This window comes from Bos javanicus, chromosome 8 (assembly GCF_032452875.1).
Source record: "Bos javanicus breed banteng chromosome 8, ARS-OSU_banteng_1.0, whole genome shotgun sequence".
Classification (NCBI taxonomy): domain Eukaryota; kingdom Metazoa; phylum Chordata; class Mammalia; order Artiodactyla; family Bovidae; genus Bos; species Bos javanicus.
Genome location: NC_083875.1, coordinates 94,785,853 through 94,798,072, shown reverse-complemented (window position 1 = coordinate 94,798,072; position 12,220 = coordinate 94,785,853). Strand labels below are relative to the sequence as shown.

The 12,220-nt window shown below is 36.6% G+C and overlaps 1 pseudogene; it reads left to right on the top strand.

The window, feature by feature from the left end:
* The first annotated feature begins 7,084 nt into the window (after positions 1–7,084).
* On the top strand, positions 7,085–8,040 carry LOC133253501 (olfactory receptor 13F1-like; annotated as a pseudogene).
* Positions 8,041–12,220: the final 4,180 nt, after the last annotated feature.

Below are 12,220 nucleotides of genomic sequence, written 5' to 3'. Positions count from 1 at the left end.
AAGTACTGGAGTTTCAGTGTCAGCATCATTCCCTCCAAAGAAATCCTTCAGATTTCAGGGCTGATCTCCTTCAGAATGGACTGGTTGGATCTCCTTGCAGTCCAAGGGACTCTCAAGAGTCTTCTGCAACACCACAGTTCAAAAGCATCAATTCTTCCGCGCTCAGCCTTCTTCACAGTCCAACTCTCACATCCATACATGACCACAGGAAAAACCATAGCCTTGACTAGATGGACCTTTGTTGGCAAAGTAATGTCTCTGCTTTTGTATATGCTATCTAGGGTGGTCATAACTTTCCTTCCAAGGAGTAAGCGTCTTTTAATTTCATGGCTGCAGTCGCCATCTGCAGTGATTTTGGAGCCCCAAAAAATAATGTCTGACACTGTTTCCACTGTTTCCCCATGTATTTCCTATGAAGTGATGGGACCGGATGCCATGAAAATAGTTTCTGAATGTTGAGCTTTAAGCCAACTTTTTCACTCTCCACTTTCACTTTCATCAAGAGACTTTTTAGTTCCTCTTCACTTTCTGCCATAAGGGTGGTGTCATCTGCATATCTGAGGTTATTGATCTTTCTCCTGGCAATCTTGATTCCAGCTTGTGTTTCTTCCAGTCCAGTGTTTCTCATGATGTACTCTGCATAGAAGTTAAATAAGCAGGGTGACAATATACAGCCTTGACTTCCTCCTTTTCCTGTTTGGAACCAGCCTGTTGTTCCATGTCCAGTTCTAACTGTTACTTCCTTACCTGCATATAGGTCAGGTGGTCTGGTATTCCCATCTCTTTCAGAATTTTCCACAGTTTATCGTGATCCACACAGTCAAAGGCTTTGGCATAGTCAATAAAGCAGAAATAGATGTTTTTCTGGAACTCTCTTGCTTTTTCCATGATCCAGCGAATGTTGGCAATTTGATCTCTGGTTCCTCTGCCTTTTCTAAAACCAGCTTGAACATCAGGAAGTTCATGGTTCATGTATTGCTGAAGCCTGGCTTGGAGAATTTTGAGCATTACTTTACTAGCATGTGAGATGAGTGCAATTGTGCGATAGTTTGAGCATTCTTTGGCATTGCCTTCCTTTGGGATTGGAATGAAAATTGACCTTTTCCAGTCCTGTGGCCACTGCTGAATTTTCCAATTTGCTGGCATATTGAGTGCAGCACTTTCACAGCATCATCTTTCAGGATTTGGAGTAGCTCAACTGGAATTCCATCACCTCCACTAGCTTTGTTCATAGTGATGTTTTCTAAGGCCCACTTAACTTCACATTCCATGATGTCTGGCTCTAGGTCAGTGATCACACCATTGTGATTATCTGGGTCATGAAGATCTTTTTTGTACAGTTCTTCTGTGTATTCTTGCCACCTCTTCTTAATATCTTCTGCTTCTGTTAGGTTCATACCATTTCTGTCCTTTATCGAGCCCATCTTTGCATAAAATTTTCCCTTGGTAGCTCTAATTTTCTTGAAGAGATCTCTAGTCTTTCCATTCTGTTGTTTCCCTCTATTTATTTGCATTGATCACTGAGGAAGGCTTTCTTATCTCTTCTTGCTATTCTTTGAAACTCTGCATTCAGATGCTTATATTTTCCCTTTTCTCCTTTACTTTTCACTTCTCTTCTTTTCACAGCTATTTGTAAGGCCTCCCCAGACAGCCATTTTGCTTTTCTGCATTTCTTTTCCATGGGGATGGATATGCAGAGTACATCATGTTAAATGCTGGGCTGGATGAATCAAAAGCTGGAAGCAAGATTGCTGGTAGAAATATCAACAACCTTAGATATGCAGAGGTTACCACTTTATTGGCAGAAAGCAAAGAGAAACTAAAGAGCTTCCTGATGAAGGTGAAAGAGGAGAGTGAAAAAGCTGGCTTAAAACTCAGTATTCAAAAATGAAGATCATGGCATCTGGTCCCATCACTTCAGGGCAAAGAGATGGGAAAAAAGTAGAAACAGTGATGGATTTCATTTTCTTGGGCTCCAAAATCATTGCAGATGGTGACTGCAGCCATGAAATTAAAAGGTGCCTGCTCCTTGGAAGAAAAGTTATGACAAACCTAGAGAAGCATAATTTTTTTAAACAAATTAGATTGCTTCTGAATGAGTCAGGATATGAGGAGCTAAGGTTATAGAGAGAGAGTTAAACCTACCAAGACATTCTATTCTGAACTGAAGGGATGCCAAGTTTCTGAATTAAGGAAGTTAAATGATCTCAACAGATATAATTCATTTACCACATGAAGCACTTGCTAATTTTTAAGCTGCCCAGAGTAAGAGTGCTAGAAATTGAGCAAAAGGAGGTTAAATATGTTAAGTTAGGTTTTATCAGTCCCACAGTGGGTATGAGATAAAAATTGAAGTCCATTGACTCTTGAAAGGGAAATCTCCCTTGTACAAACTCCAGGTTCTCAGTTTGGAACCTAGAGGGATAAATCTAAAGTAGGAGATGAAACAGATTTTTGGCCAAGTTCTACAAAATCTGAAATCCATCTCTACCTTGTCTCACTGACTCTTTGGATTAAAGCAGTCTTTCTCAATCTAGGCTTGTATCAAAGGATAAAGGAAATTCTCTTTGTATAAATAAAACATCATCCAGAGATTATATGTATTTTATGTATGATAACTGGTAAGATATAAGATCAAAAGATGAAAACAGATGATTGAAAGTCTCTCAGGATGATCCAAATATAGAAGTTACCAGACCTATTTGAAAATAACCAGTGTTAACATGTACCTTTACATACATTACAAGATGATGAGTTCACTAGAGCACTCGATGTTATATTAAAAGGTCAAGTAGATATTATGGAGCTGAAAAATACAGCCAGAATGAGAAACTAGAGATGGATTTACCACAACTTAGACACAATTGAAGAAAGGCTTAGCAAATTGAAAGATTAATCAGTAGAAATATCCAGACTGATGTATGGAGAAAAAAAGAATGGAAAATACAGAAAGGACTGTAAGAGCTTATATGGGTCATGTTGGAAAAGACTAGTATATATAGCTGAACACTGAGGGGGAGAGGAAAAAGGGGAAATGGGGTAGAAAAGAAATTAGCTAATACTGAATGATTTTTTCAAACTTATGAAAGACATCAAGCCTTAAACTCAAGAAGATCTATAATGTTAAGAAGGATAAATAAAAAGAAAGCCACATTTAAGAATCTCTTTGTAAAATTTTAGAAAACCAATAATAAAAATAAATATAGTCAAAGTAAATAACAGACATTTTTCCACAAAGAAGTAGAAGCAAGTAGAGCAAATAGAGAAGTAGAGCAAAACAAGAAAACAATCTAGAGCCCAAATCTCACCTTGTGGCCATTTAAAAGTGGAATAAGAATGTTTTATCTTCTATTACTCTGATAACTGAGATAATTGTAGAGATTGCTGAAAATGAATGGGTCACATTACAAGCTCAGAGGCTACTTGGGATGGCATCTCTACAGTTCTATTAATTGGAATGTTTGCTATATAGTCCAAGGGCCATCTGCAGAGGGATGGAATAGGCAAATAGTGCCCTCTAGTTCTGCTTGCACAGATATTTCTCAAGAATCAGGCCTTTTACTTAGCCAAGTGCCTGAAATAATTACAAAAATTTTACTATTGTTTTTTTTTTTTTTTGCCCTAAATTTCTTAACTGAACTTGGAGAATTTCACCCCCAAGGAGAAATGGAAACTTTCTTAACTTCTTTAGTTTTCAGAATAACAAAGTCAAATTGTTAATGGAGGTGGAAGGTCCGTAAAAGCAGTAGGAGACTTTAGAACTGAAGTTCTAGGGATTGCCCTTTGGAAGATTTTTGGAGAAAATCATAGGGGGTGATTTGGGCAGAACAAATCTTCAGATCATTATTTCTCTTAAGAAATTATTAAACAGTTTTTAATTAACATGAGCTGTGTATGTGACACAGTGAGTCAGGCAAGATTTGGGTTGATTTTTTGCAAACTAGGAACATCAATGTCCTTTTCTAGTATAATCTTCTGAGTAAAAATACCTCTGCACAACCCACTTTAATACAGTTTTCATAGAATACTATCAAAATTGCAATTTTAGACTCCTTTACTCTTTGGAGCACTACACTAGAGTCTCAAGAATGACTTTGTTGAAGATCACTTTTAAATATTGAAGCACACTCTAACCAAAAGTGAAGATGTGCATTTCATGTGCTGAGGTAAATGGGAACAGACATTAGCCATCTCCTTCTGTAATCTCAGATTTACAAAATTTATTAGCTTTTTTATTAGCTATGCCTTAGCTATGCCTTAGCTCTGCCAGGAAACCAGAATAAAGATATTTACTTTAAGAAGAAACACTAGTTAGTAGGAAAAATATTGAGATGAAGAAATGAGTTTTGAAGGTGGGATAAAACTTTTGACTATGTGTGTTCCAGAGTTTCTCATATGCCCAGACAAGTCATTGAACTCCCTCAAGTATATGTCATCTATTTTTTTGCATTTAAAATTTTTTATTGATATATAGTTGATTTGCAATATATGTCAGTGTCTAGTGTATGGCAAAGTGATTCAGTCAAATATATCCACATATTCTTTTTCATTATGGTTTATTATAGGATTTACATATATTATAGTTCCCTGAATTATGTGTCAATTTTAAAATGAGAAGGTTGGGTTAGGAGTTTGGAGTCTATTCTGGCTCTGACATTTAGAAAGAAAGAGAGGAATTTGTTGAAACAAGTTTAATTATCTTAACATTGTAATCAGAAATCATTTTAGAGAAAGAGAAAATATAAAATGACTTGGAGTAGGTGAGACCCTGACAAAGATCTCAGATAAGAATGAGGGAATGAGTGGGACTCCATCTGGATAAGAAAAGGTGAAGACTTCATTGTTTTGTTTCTAAAAGTAGACAGAAGAGCAGGTGAAGGGAGAAGGAACACGAGGGTCCAGAGCCAGAAAAAGAAAACTGAGTGCTGGGTGGGGAAAACCCAATGTAGAAACCCTCAGTGGAGTGGAGGTATTTGCTGATCAAAGGGGATGTTAGAGACCAGGCATGCCTAACTTTTGCCTTTCTGGAAATAATTGGCAAAGTGTTTCATTTTCATACATGGCTTGGAGGTTGAAATTTTAATAAATTTTGAAAAATTTGCTATGTTTTAAAAATCTGAGTCAATGTGGGCCAGCACTGTAGCAGCACAGAGGCAATTATGCTTCAGGAAAGCAGGGAGAACATGAAATCATAAACCACTATTGTGATCCTGTGAAACATTAAAGCGATCATGGTTTTGGGGTTATGGAGGGAGAATTTAAAGCAAGTTAATCTAAATCATTTAATCTGCACAAGATAGAAGCTATTACCCTTCAGTTGTGTCCAACTCTTTGTGACCCCATGGATTGTAGCCCATGAGGCTCCTCTGTCCATGGCATTTTCTTGACAAGAATACTGGTGGGAGTTGCCATACACTCCTCCAGGCTTTCTTCTTCTCCCATGAATCAAACTTGTGTCTCTTGCATCACTTGCAGATTCTTTACTGCTGAGCCACCAGAGAGCCGGTAAAATCAGATTTCAAAGAGGTCAAGTGATTTGCTAAATTTTGCATGCCAGTAAATAGCATGGTTGATTTCAGAGCTTAAAATCTCACACTCTGAGGACAGTGCTCTAATCCTTACAGAAGATGACCTTTTGGAAAGTATTTCTTCCTTGTCTAAGAGCACAAGTGATCATTGTCTTTTTCACATCTCACCATATATCAAATACTTAAAACTAAGAGCTAATCATTTTGTTTCTTGATTCAACTGGTTTCTTTGAGATCAGAGAAATGATCAGAGAACTTTGCAGATGTATATAACAAGTTCAGAGGTCTTCAGGCTTTTATGTTGACACAGAGAACCAAAGTGAAAATGCATTTATCTTAACATATATCAAAAACTTGCCATGTTCAAGCAGCCATGTGTAATTAAAAATCTTAAACATGACATTACTTTGCTAGTATTGTGAGGAACAATCTCTTCACAAGCCCAGCGTCCAATGCAGCGGCAATAGGGATGTGCATATCTGGGTATAGTCAGTGTGATATACTTGAACAACGTAACCGTGTACAAAGAATGAAGCTGTACTTATGATTTATGGCATACAGTTTTGATAACTAATTGAAATATTCAAGAAAGTTAAGATTAGAGCCGGGAAGGAAAGGTACTTCAGGTAGATAATTGCATATTAAAATATATAAAAAATAAATTTGCATGCTAAGAATGTGGTCCCACAGAGTGGTTGTTTTAGACCAGAAGGTAGAAGTAGAATGTTGGAAGATCAGATCAGAGAAGTAGGCAATGATGAGAATGTGAGGCTTGTGTAATTTGTGACTAAATTTGTTTGAACTCTATTTTGAAAGACAGTGGTTTTCAAACATACTTCCATATGTGATCAGTTGTGAGATATATTGTAAATAATTAGCTTTACATTATGAATTGCTTGCCTTTGTAATAAAGGATGGGTTCAAGATTATTCCATGGTCAAAAATGCCTTCTTGAAGACAGATATCATATAGTGTTAGAGTGAGTGGACTCTTGTTGATCTCCTGTTTATATTCCTTAGTGTGTGGCATTTCCATCTGTTTTTTTTTCCACATAATTTGAAACTTTTTGGGGTGCAACCAAAACCTTTCCTGTTTCAACTTTTACAACCACAAAAAAACTGTTTCTTTGCCCAGAAACTTCTTCTGATCTTTAACTTGACTGAGGCCAGTTCATATTTTGATTAAAACAAATCTCAAAATATCTTACAAAGCAATACCCCTGACATAGGTTAGCATTTATCTCTGTGTTTGCCTAGTATCTTGGGGCATATGTATATCATGTTATTGTAACTTTTAATTTACTTGAATGTGTCTTTTATTTGATTTTGATTTGCCTGAGAGAAGAACTTGTATAACCTCACTCTAGATTCTCATTGCCTTAGAGTGTATTCAGTAAATGTCGGATGAATGAGTGAATATTGCTAGTAATATTGGAAGGCAATGTTCCCTTTAAAGTTCCTCTAACAAAAACTCCTTGAAAGTTGGTAGAGTGTAAATTTTAAATATACGCCATGTATACTTTTATTCACTATTACAGATGAACAAAGAAGAATAAAATGGACAAGACAAATGCAACAGTCATTTCTAATTTTATTTTTCTGGGATTTACTCACTATCCCAAAGTTGAAATCACCATATTTGTGCTGTGCTTACTGGTGTACTTGATCACCTTACTGGGTAATAGTATTCTGATCTCGGTTACTGTCCTGGATTCTCACCTACACACACCCATGTACTTCTTCCTCAGCAACCTGTCATGTCTGGACATCTGGTATACTTCTGCCCTGACTCCAATTCTGGGCAAATTTTATTTCAGGGAAAAACACTATCTCATTTTCAGCGTGTGCTGCTCAGATGTACTTCTCTCTGGCCATGGGCTCAACTGAGTGTGTGCTCATGTCTGTGATGGCGTATGACCGATATGTAGCCATCTGAAACCCCCTGAGATACTCCATCATCATGAACAAGAAGATTTGTGTTCAGATTGCAGTTGGCTCGTAGGTGACAGGCTCCTTCACTGCCCTTGTGGAAACTGTGTCTGTGTTGCAGCTGTCACTGTGTGGAAGTGGTGTCATCAATCATTTCACTTGTGAGATTCTGGCCGTCCTGAAACTGGCTTGTGTAGACACTTCCAAGGTGCAGTTAATCATGCTGGTGATCAGTGTACTTCTTCTTCCTATGCCAATGCTCCTTATTTGTATTTCTTATGCATCCATCCTCTCTAGCGTCCTAAGAATCAGCTCATTGGATGGTCGAAGCAAAGCTTTTTCAACATGAGCAGCCCACCTGGTGTAGTGGTTTTATTCTATGGGACAGCTCTCTCCATGTACCTGAGCCTTCAACTATGGATTCACAGGAAATAGATAAATTTATAGCCTTGGTATATGCTGGCTTAACCCCCATGTTGAATCCTATCATTTATAGTTTACGGAACAGAGAAGTGAAAGTGGCTGTGAAAAAATTGCTGGTTAGGAACTCTCTTTGTGCTCTTTCAGTCTCTGGTAGCACATAATATCTGTAAATATTAAGGGATATTTAGTGCTCTATCTATATATCAGGAGATAGTTGGGATAGACACTCATTTTTAAATGTGATGTGCAATTTTCTAAGTCTCTTCTTTGACTAATCACTGAAAGTCTAAGTAATATCAATTATCATACATAAATTTATCTGATCTTAAAAAATAGTCTCATGATGACAAATTTTAATTTTTATCTGAGGTTATAGGGTTAAATATAATTATTTTTGTTTTTTAGTGTTATTTTTATTTATTTCTAAAATTTTTAAAAATTGAAATATATTGATTAATATTGTTTCAAGTCTATAACAAAATAATTCAGTTATGTGTGTGCATGTATTCTTTGTCAGATTCTTTTCCAAAGTAGGTTATGATAAGATATTGAATATATTTCCCCATGTTTATAGTAGGTTCTTGTTATTTATCTGTTTTGTATGTAGTATTAGGTAATTTGGTATCTATTAACCTCAGGCTTCTCTGGTGGCTCAGTGGTGAAGAATTTGCCTGACAATGCAGGAGGCACAGGTTCTATCACTGGGTTGAGAAGATCCCCTAGAAAAGGAAATGGCAACTCACTCCAGTATTATTGCCAGGGAAATCCTACAGACAGAGGAGCCTGGGGGGCTATATAGTCTATGGGGCTGCAAAAGAGTCAGACACAACTTAGTAACTAAACAACAACAGCAATCAATTAGTCTCAAATTCTCAATTTATTCATTATCCTCCTTTCTTTTTTGGTAATGATAAGCTTGTTTTGCATATCTGTGAGTCTATTTTGTAAATAAACTCATTTTTATCATTTTTTGTAGACTCCACAAATTGATGGTATCATCTATTTGTCTTTCTCTAATTTACTTCACTTAGTAGAATTATTTCTAGGTCCAACCATGTTGCTGCAAATGACATTGTTTTATCCTTTTTATAGTTGAGTAACATTACACTGTATATGTATTCCATGTCTTCTTTATTCATTCATATGTCAGTGGACACTTAGGATGCTTCCATGTCTTGCCTATTGCAAATATTGCCGTTATGAACATTGGGGTGCATGTATCTTTTTGAATTAGCAATTTCTCTGTATATATGCCCAGGAGTAGATTTCAATATTCTATGGCAACTCTATTATTAGTTTTTTAAAGAACTTCCATACTGGTCTCCATTGTGGTTGTACCAATCTGCCTCCTCACAAACAATATAGGAGAGTTCACTTTTCTCCACACCTTCTCCAGCATTTATTATTTGTAGACATACTGATGATGACCATTCTGATCAGTGTGAAGTGCTACTTCAGTGTAAATATAACTTAAAAATTAAATTTGTATATTGGTGAGTATTCAAAATTAGGTACATGTAATATACAAATGGACGTGAAGAGTTGGATATAAAGAAGGCTGAGCACTGAAGACTTGATGCTTTTGAACTGTGGTGTAGAGAAGACTCTTGAGAGTCTCTTGGACTGCAAGGAGATCAAACCAATAATCCTGAATATTCATTGGAAGGGCTGATGCTGAAGCTGAAGCTCCAATACTTTGGCCACCCGATGAGAAGAGCCAACTTATTAGGAAAGACCCTGATGCAGGGAAAGATTGAAGGCAGAAGGAGAAGGGGATGACAACGGATGAGATGGTTGGATGGCAACACTGACTCAATGGATGGCATTACTCAATAGTGTGCTGCAGTTCATGGGGTTGCAAAGAGTTGAACACGACTGAGCAACTGAACAACAACAACTGATATAACAACAATATGTGAATGTAATTACTAGATTTTTAGCTAATTTATTATTAGCCTCTGTGTAATGCTGAATTGTGTCCTTTCAAAACTCTCATGTTGAAGGCCTAGCCCCCCATCCGCTACTCCCACACATACCTAGTACCTCAGAATGCATCTATATTTGAAGATATGACCTTTAAAATGTGGTTAAATTGAAACGAGGCTGTTATTGTAGGCCCGTATACAATCTGATTTGTGTCATTATAAGAAAAGAAAATTTGAATGCACATAGTGAGAAGGTGATGCTCTAGAAGCCAAGCAGAGGCCTCAGAAGACTTTAAACCTGCTAACATCCTAATGATGGACTTCTAGCTTACAAAACTATGACCTGATAAATTTCTGTTGTTTAAGCCACCTAGTCCCTGATGTTTTGTTATGGCAGCATTAGCGAATTAGTATGAACTCTTTTTTAACATAACTAAATGGAATAGAAATAATTACATATTCTCTAAATGTGTGGCTGTGTTTTAAATGTGTGAATGTGTTTCTGTATGCAGATATGTTGTGTGTGTGTAATGTAAACATCTATATACGGATATAAAATATCTGCAGAAATATATCCTGAATAGAAGTAGAGTGGATGAGTTCCAGTCAAGAAAAAAAAATATCAGAGAGTTTAGTGGCATGTTGTTAGTCTTCAGATGCTGACTGTTTTTTTTTTTTTTTGGTAAATTCACAAGAAGATAAAAGGTGTTTCAGTGAAACTACTAGTTGTTGCTATTGTTGTTCAGTTGTCCACTAGTGTCTGAGTATTGTGACCTTATGGACTGCTGCACACCAGGCTCCCCTGTCCTTCACTATCTCCTGAGCTTGCTCAAACTCATGTCCATTGAGTCAGTGATGCCATCCAACCATCTCATCCTCTGTCGTTCCCTTCTCCTCCTGCCTTCAATCTTTCCCAGCATCAGGGTCTTTTCTAATGAGTCTACTCTTCGCATCAGGTGGCCAAAGTATTGGAGCTTCAGCTTCAACATCAGTTCTTCCAATGAATATTCAAAAACTATTAGTACTCTGTTTAAGCCTGTTATTCCAGACACCTGGTTCCTTAAATCCAATGGTATAAATGGACTCATTAGCACTTAGAAAAAAAAAAAAAGGACATGAAATCTGTGCTATAGATGTTACAATAATGAAAGCCTATTAAATGGGTGTAAAATATTGAAATATGTGAAATATCTTATTATATAAACCACAATATACAAAGAACTAAAATGTATACTTAGAAATTTTCATAGCATTTGTAATTCCTCTTTGGAGCAGGTAGCTAAATGTACAGAACGTATTTGTTTTTTTGTCATGGAATCATTAATAATATCTGTAGTTTTTTTTTTTTTTTTTGTCTTGGTTCAATTTGAGGACTGCCAATTAGTATAGAAGAAAGAGATAGAAGATGTACTGGGATTAATTTTAGGACATGTTAGCAAATTATAACAAAGATTTTTCTAGTTTGTCCAAAGAGCAACAACCTCAGGTAGTTAGATTGGAGTCAATGGGCAGATCAATAATTATCTGATAATAATACTTGAAAGCAATGATTTATGACTATTGGAGCAATAATATAAAGGTGAAAGAATGGAGGAATCATGAGTATATATAAATAAAAGCTAACACTGTGATGAGGCAAAAGGTAATGATTAATTCCAACTTGTCATATTCACTCATCTGGCTTCCTTCAAAGATTAGACTTTCACTGTTTTCACAGGGTCAGAGAGAATCTGATATATGGATGAGAAAGTAGAACTTAATCAAACCCCTAAAACTCTATTTCTTTATGGAGACTTACTAAAGTAAAGTTTGCATTCCTTTTAAAATTTTCTGTTATCTGGCCTTGGATTTATTATCTCCAATTAAGTACTTTTCTGAAACTGACTTCATCAAATATCTATAAGCCTATGATTATAACTTCATTTTGTGAAGACCTCTTAAGTCTTCTGATACCATTGTAGGTGTTAGTATTGTTGGTTGGTCTGCCTGATTTTAATAAACTTCCATAGTACACATACTAGATAATGGTGGATTGCTGTTATTTTATTGCCTATGACTTGTCTTTCAGTTGCTAAGTCATATCCGACACTTTGAGACCCCATGGGCTGCAGTACACCATGCTCCCCTGTCCTTCACTATATCCTGAAATTTGCTCAAACTCATCCATTGAGTTGGTGATGCCATCCAACCATCTCATCCTCTGACGTCCCCTTCTCCTCCTGCCCTCAGTCTTTCCCAGCATTAGGGTTTTTCCAGTGAGCTGGCTCATCACATTAAGTGGTGAGAGTATTAGAGCTTCAGCTTCAGCGTCAGGTCTTCCAATGAATATTCAGTATTAATTTCCTTTAGGATTGACTGGTTTGGTCTACTTGCTGTCCTAGGGACTCTCAAGAATCTTCTCCAGCATCACAATTTG